Source organism: Alligator sinensis, unplaced genomic scaffold (genome assembly GCF_000455745.1).
Source record: "Alligator sinensis unplaced genomic scaffold, ASM45574v1 scaffold198_1, whole genome shotgun sequence".
Lineage (NCBI taxonomy): Eukaryota > Metazoa > Chordata > Crocodylia > Alligatoridae > Alligator > Alligator sinensis.
In genome coordinates this window covers 3,289,845-3,295,843 of record NW_005841906.1, presented here as the reverse complement: position 1 = coordinate 3,295,843, position 5,999 = coordinate 3,289,845, and the positions used below count along the sequence as shown (strand labels likewise).

At 41.5% G+C, this 5,999-nt stretch overlaps 1 long non-coding RNA gene across 1 annotated transcript in view; it reads left to right on the top strand.

Moving 5' to 3' along the window:
- Window positions 1-1,564, top strand: part of LOC112549423 — a 9,249-nt gene extending 7,685 nt beyond the window's left edge. Inside the window, exon 3 of the long non-coding RNA XR_003092828.1 lies at window positions 1,436-1,564. This is a non-coding gene — a long non-coding RNA (uncharacterized LOC112549423). The remainder of the gene's footprint in view (window positions 1-1,435) is intronic.
- Window positions 1,565-5,999: the final 4,435 nt, after the last annotated feature.

The following is a 5,999-nucleotide window of genomic DNA, read 5'->3' as shown; positions in this document are numbered from 1 at the left end:
CCGGGGGGGGGGGCTGCACTGCACTCAGCCTATGAAAATGGCAGCCAGCCCTGGGATTTGCCCACAAAATTGGCCAGCTGCCTCCTTGACTTAGGTAGACCCCTACTTATACCTAACTTGGATGAAGTTACAGAGCAGTCAACAGATGCCAAGGAGGATTGAGAACTCTTGAACTGAAGTAAGGATGTCCACACAAAAGTAGGTTGTATCAGTTTACCCAGGTTGATTTCTAAACCAGTCTAAGGCTTGCCTTCATGTAGAAACTGCTTGTAGAGCTATAATGGTATATTTATACTTCTCTCACTATACTGGTATGCCTCCCTGCATAGAAACTATGGTGGAACAAAATGGCTGTTTTGGTACAGCTTTAGTCACAAACCTGTCAGTTACACTGGCAAAGTTCTAGCGGTATAATTATGCCACTATAATGCGGTGAGCCACTTTCCCCATGGAGGTAAGCTCTAAGGTCCATCAGTGTAGCTTGTGCATGCAGACACGACCAAAGAAACAGGGGAAAAATTATGAGTGGGACAAGGGAGTACTGAGAATCTGATCCTCATCAACAAGATCATTGCTGTGCAGCAGCCAAGTTAATTGTGTTTAGTAGCAGGCTGAGGGACCCAATAGTTAAATGCCTTATTGAAATAATGAGGTTCAGTCTTAAGCCTGCATCTTTTCTGTTCAAGCCCCATGATCCTCTTACCCTGCACTCCTAAGAATTTGGGCTTGTCTACATTAATGCAAACTCCTAACATAGACATGCTGCCCTCATGAGGTATAGTTACTGGTATGGTGCATTTATACACACCATTATACTGGTGTGATGCAAAAGGCACAGTAAGCTCATTCAGCACCTGAAGTTGAAGGAGGGAGGATGCTGACAACTGTAGACCTGGGGGTGAGAAGAACGGAAGGAGAGGGAAGTCTTACCTGCCCAGGCTCTATGCACACTGAAGGCTGCTGCTGCTGCTGGAGAAGTGTTGCCTCCGGCACCAGCAGCCTCATGGTGTGTGCTCCCTGGGAACCATGTCTGGTACCCAATTTGGTCCCTTCCCCACCCCAGATATGCTGTTGGGTCTGGGTCTTCCATGAGAAAAATTCTCTGGTGGTGGGAATGGGAAGTACCATTCTGCTTTCCCCACTTGTCCCCCTGTTCCTAAGATACAGTGCTTGGTGTGGTAGGGCTGCCGGGCAGCACAGGGCTCTCCTTGCAGTGACAAAGACCCCTCAGGGGGGACCGTATTCTGGTAGTTCGCATCCAGGATTAATGCCCCCCTCACCCTCCTTCTCTTCCCCCCCCTGCCAGTTATGCTACTGGGTCTGCACTAATCCTAAAAAACAGATGTAGAAGACATTAGGGGATGGATGCACAAAGGGGTTGAGACTTATCACTGCTTACTGCGATAGATTATCTTACCCTTATTTGCATCTATAGGTAGGTTTCACTCCTGCTTGAACATCACCAAAGCAAAATTGTACCACCTGCTACAAAAAGACCTGAAATACAAAGCAGCATGTATTCATCGTATTACTCCATTCATTTGAAAAGATATTCCCTTGGGAATGTGGCTGTGAGCTTGGAATAACAGTAAGACATTCTTCTAATTATTCATAAAATTGAGATGTTTGCTACTGTCCTAAACATTGGAGTAGAAGTAGCATTGATGTCATCAGCTAAACAGTCTGGGATGCCTGTGGTTTGGATTGTGTGAGTTTTCTTTTAATCTTGGCGTAGCAGAAACAGTTCATGTTAATAACCATGCACTTAATTCTCACTGACTCTCCATCTTAAAATAATAAATCATTTTTTTTTAAAATAGCAGCACAACCAAGTAGAACAGAGGACAAAAGAATGACCTCTTTTGCCATGTGTGCAAGTCTCTCTACAGATTTAGGTTGAAAGAGTTTATAAAAATTCCACAGGTTTTATGGGCATTTCCCATCAGTTTTTATTGCCCCAAGTCACAGAATGAGAGATGTTTGAGGTAGTAAAAAAAACCAAACGAAAAACAAAAAAACAGGCTTCACCCAGCACTCTGGATGAAGTGTTTTATCCAATATGAGTTTAAATGTCACAAGCAGCAGGCTTCCAGCTCTTCCTTGAGACACCATGACAAGAAATAGTCCCTTCTGAAGGAAGATAAGATGTTTTCCTCCTGATATTCAGTCTTTTTCTGAAAATGTTCCTCTCCTTAATTTCACCCCATCACTCCCATTTTCCCACTCTGGATAATCGTTTTCTCTCCCTGGTGTTTATACGCTTCATATGTTTGCCATAGAATTATTGCACCTTTCCCCTTGTACTTACCGAGTGTTTAGCCAAGCTGTAAGTATGTGTATATCATGATTTAAGTCAACTCCTCCAGTCCTGTACTCAGATATGTTGCTCTTTTCTAAAATCTTTCCAGTTTTTCATTTATCACCATTTGGTGCACTCATCTCCAGAAACAAATGCAGTTACAAGAAAAATTTGAAGTACAAATAAAATCTGAAATGGTGGCCATACAACTGTGGTCACAGATGCATGGAACTTTTTCCTTCCATCCTTCTTGTCCTTCCATCCCAAATTAGGATTTCTGAAATTCCAAAATGCTGGGGGAAAAAATGTTCAGTTTTGCACAAAAAAATTAGCTAAAATGTAGTGGAAGTCTCTTCTGCATTCTACAGTGTCTCATTCTATCATAACAAATAATGTTAAGAATCCAAATGTTTAATTTTGAAACTCAAAATCACACTTGCAGGCTCCCAGCTATGGATCTGGTTGCCCCAGCTATAACCAAAGCTCTCTTCTCGGTTCCACAGCCAACAGCCTGGGAGTCTCCAAAGTTTCCAGACTCCTAGCTCTGTGGACTAAGCTTGAGAGATCACCCGACCAATCCAGTGAAGCTTTTATTTATATATATACTGTAGTTCTGAGAACCTAGACCCTATCAGCCCTGGCTAGAGCTGTCGTCCAGGCTCTGCTCTAGTGTCTGGGGTTCCAGGACTTCTATGTTCCAGTTCCATGGCAGGGAGCCTCAATGCACTGGCATCCCTCTGCCTGGAAGAGTTGTTCTTTTGCCACAGTCCATGAAAGCCCAAGCCTTAATGCAGCCTGCATAGTAGTAGTCCCAGAGCCAAGGCTCCACAGTAACTCTCCAGACAAGCTAGCAGAAAGCCAGGTAGGTTTTGTACAGGGCTCTGCTGTGTTTTCTCAGAAATTAGTTTAGAACGATAACATTTCTGCAAAACATTTCAGCTTTGAATCTTTTTTTCCCAATGAGTATCCACAGTGTCAGTAGGTTCCTTAACAAGTTTTTGTTTTTTCCTCACCTTCACACAGCCGGGTATGTCTGATTCATTTGGCTATTGGCAATGTGCAAAGGGTCACCAAGAAATCAACTGAAAGGAAGAACTGCTTTCCAAATCTGATAGAGAGCCTCTGCAGAAGTTCTTATCATCATCTTCTGAATGTGGATTTGGGCAGATCAGATTATCTCTTCATCTATTTTTGGTGCTTTAGCATCATAGCACCTTCCAGAGATTTTTCAGTGATATCTCTTTCTTGTTTCCCTTCCCTTATCCTCTGTTTACCTGTCTATCTTTACACTGTTAGTGCCTTAAGTCAGGGACCACCCTTTCTTGAATGTTGGATTACACACCATATAGAGGGGAAGTACCATAAAAATAATGAGGTGTATATAACTAATCTAATAGCAGTTCTAAAGCAAGCTTGTGTTTAGATGTTATAAAATAGGCACAGTACAAAATAATTGTATTAGTACAAAGACACTTTTTATAGATCAGGCCTAAATAATCCAGCCCAGAGATGATGAAGGAACTAAGAATCTGTGTTACCACAATCCACAGACTTTGGAATCCACATAGGTGGTATATAAGTGGAAAAATACTCAGTTTCTCTACCAGGAAGGTTACCCACACTCTCCCAAACTAGTTAGGCTTTTCTTGGCTAAAAACAAATACAGTCTTTTGCGGGAAGAGAAGAAAATGGACGTCTGAAGAGTAGTAACAGGAGCCAAGGAGTGAAAAAAAATACAGATTTGTATTTCCTTTTTTGCATTTCCCTGTATCTGACCGTATTAACATATTATAAATTTCATAAACCATAGGTTGTAAGGGAATAGATTAAGCTAAAGCCTACCAATAGCAAGTAACAGTCTAACCCAATAAGACAATACTGTCAAACTATAAGTTTTATTATAGATAAGACCAAGGGCAGCTGGCAATAATTAAAAAATAGAAAAGGATGGAGAGAACCATAACAGCATGTATTCTGCAATAATCACTAGACAGAAACAGTAAACTTTTTGAGACCTCCTTTTCTAAGATCTCTTCACTTTTTATTTGAAAGCTTTTATTTGAAACTTTCAAATAAAAAAATACCTCAATCTCAAGGTGATTTACAAAAGACAAAGAATAATTATGATACTCTTTGTTCTTTTTCTTCCTTATGATGTCCTGAAAAGCAGAGGTGCAGGGTGGGGAGAAGAGATTTAAAATATTTGCATCCTTTAATCAGGAGTTTCAAGTCTGATCTTTCCTGTCTTTGTGAAAGGACTCTTTGGAGATCTTGGATATGGATGGTGAACTATATCAGTCTTATTTCAAGTTTACTTATAGTATTGTATCAGGCTGCTAGAAAAGAAGGGGAGGGAGATGTCAAATCTTTTAACAGTAACTTATTTTCTCCCAAACATTTCTCAGACATTTAAATTGTTAAATATTAGACATGAAATAGCAGAGAATTGTGAACAGTCTGAATAAAACTTATTCCTTGCCTCAGTTAATCAGGCTTTATTTTTCTAGGTATGTAATGCCAGATTCCAGTTCTTTATTCACTGATGGAATTTTTCAGACGAAACGACGTAGACAAACTTGAATTTCTCTTCTTTTTTTCTTTTTTTTTTTTAAGAAGGAAAAGGAATGGGAGAGCCAGAGAATCTTTTAGGTCTTTTTATTCTAAACTTTTTTATCTATCATAATTTACTGGTAATCTTTCAGATGGAAATATAAAAGCTCATCAAGTAACAGAGGCCACGTCTACCCATCTCCCTATAGAGACACAGTGACATGCTATGTTGCTGTACAGTGTGCCATGGTGACATGACGATCACACAGGTCTACACATGATCTCTAGCTATGTTGCCGTGGCAGCGTGCGACCCGCTTATAGTGCACCACTACAGCAGTGTAGCGGGGAAATTTAAGTGTGAGCCTCCTGTACAGCATGGTATGGGCAGTTACTGCATCATGTCTTAGTACTTCCAAGGAAGTACTACAGCCCAGCATAGTAACAGCATCCCCATATAGTGACATACAGGTGACCCTCGCCATTCGTGGGGGATACGTTCTTGTATCCCCCACGAATGGCGAAATCTGTGAATAAGGCACTGCGTTCATGAATGCCATCTGCGTTCATGAACGCAGTGCCCCCGGCAGCTGTGCGGGGAGGCACGGCTCCACCGGCGGCAGCAGGAGCCTGGTGGCAGCAAGCATGGAGTTCCTGAGGAGCTCCTGTAAGTGTATAAAGTGTATTTAAAATGTGGGTTTGGCATTCGCGAATATTTGAAACCGCAAATGCCAAGCCCGTGAATAGCGAGGGTTTTCTGTATAGACATGCCCAGAGCTAAGTAGATTTCAGTTCCTCCAGATGCAGCTTACACATGAGAGCCAGTACTTCCTTGGAAGTACTAAGACATGGTGCAGTAACTGCCCATACCATGCTGTACAGGAGGCGCACACTTAAATTTCCCCACTACATTTACTACATTTGACGTAGTAAACTGTAAGCATTTTTATTAACTTTTAATGCTGTGCATTTCATTGTGGTTCTTCTGTCTTGATGGGTTCTTAAATTGTGCTGCCACAAGGGCATAGACCAAAGTATCATGGCTTGTGCCCAGAAAGCTATTTGTGGCCACCAGCAAGAATACAGAGGCGCTGTTTCTATTATCAGATCTTTGCTCTCTAAAAACATAATTTTAGATACTGTGTGCAAAG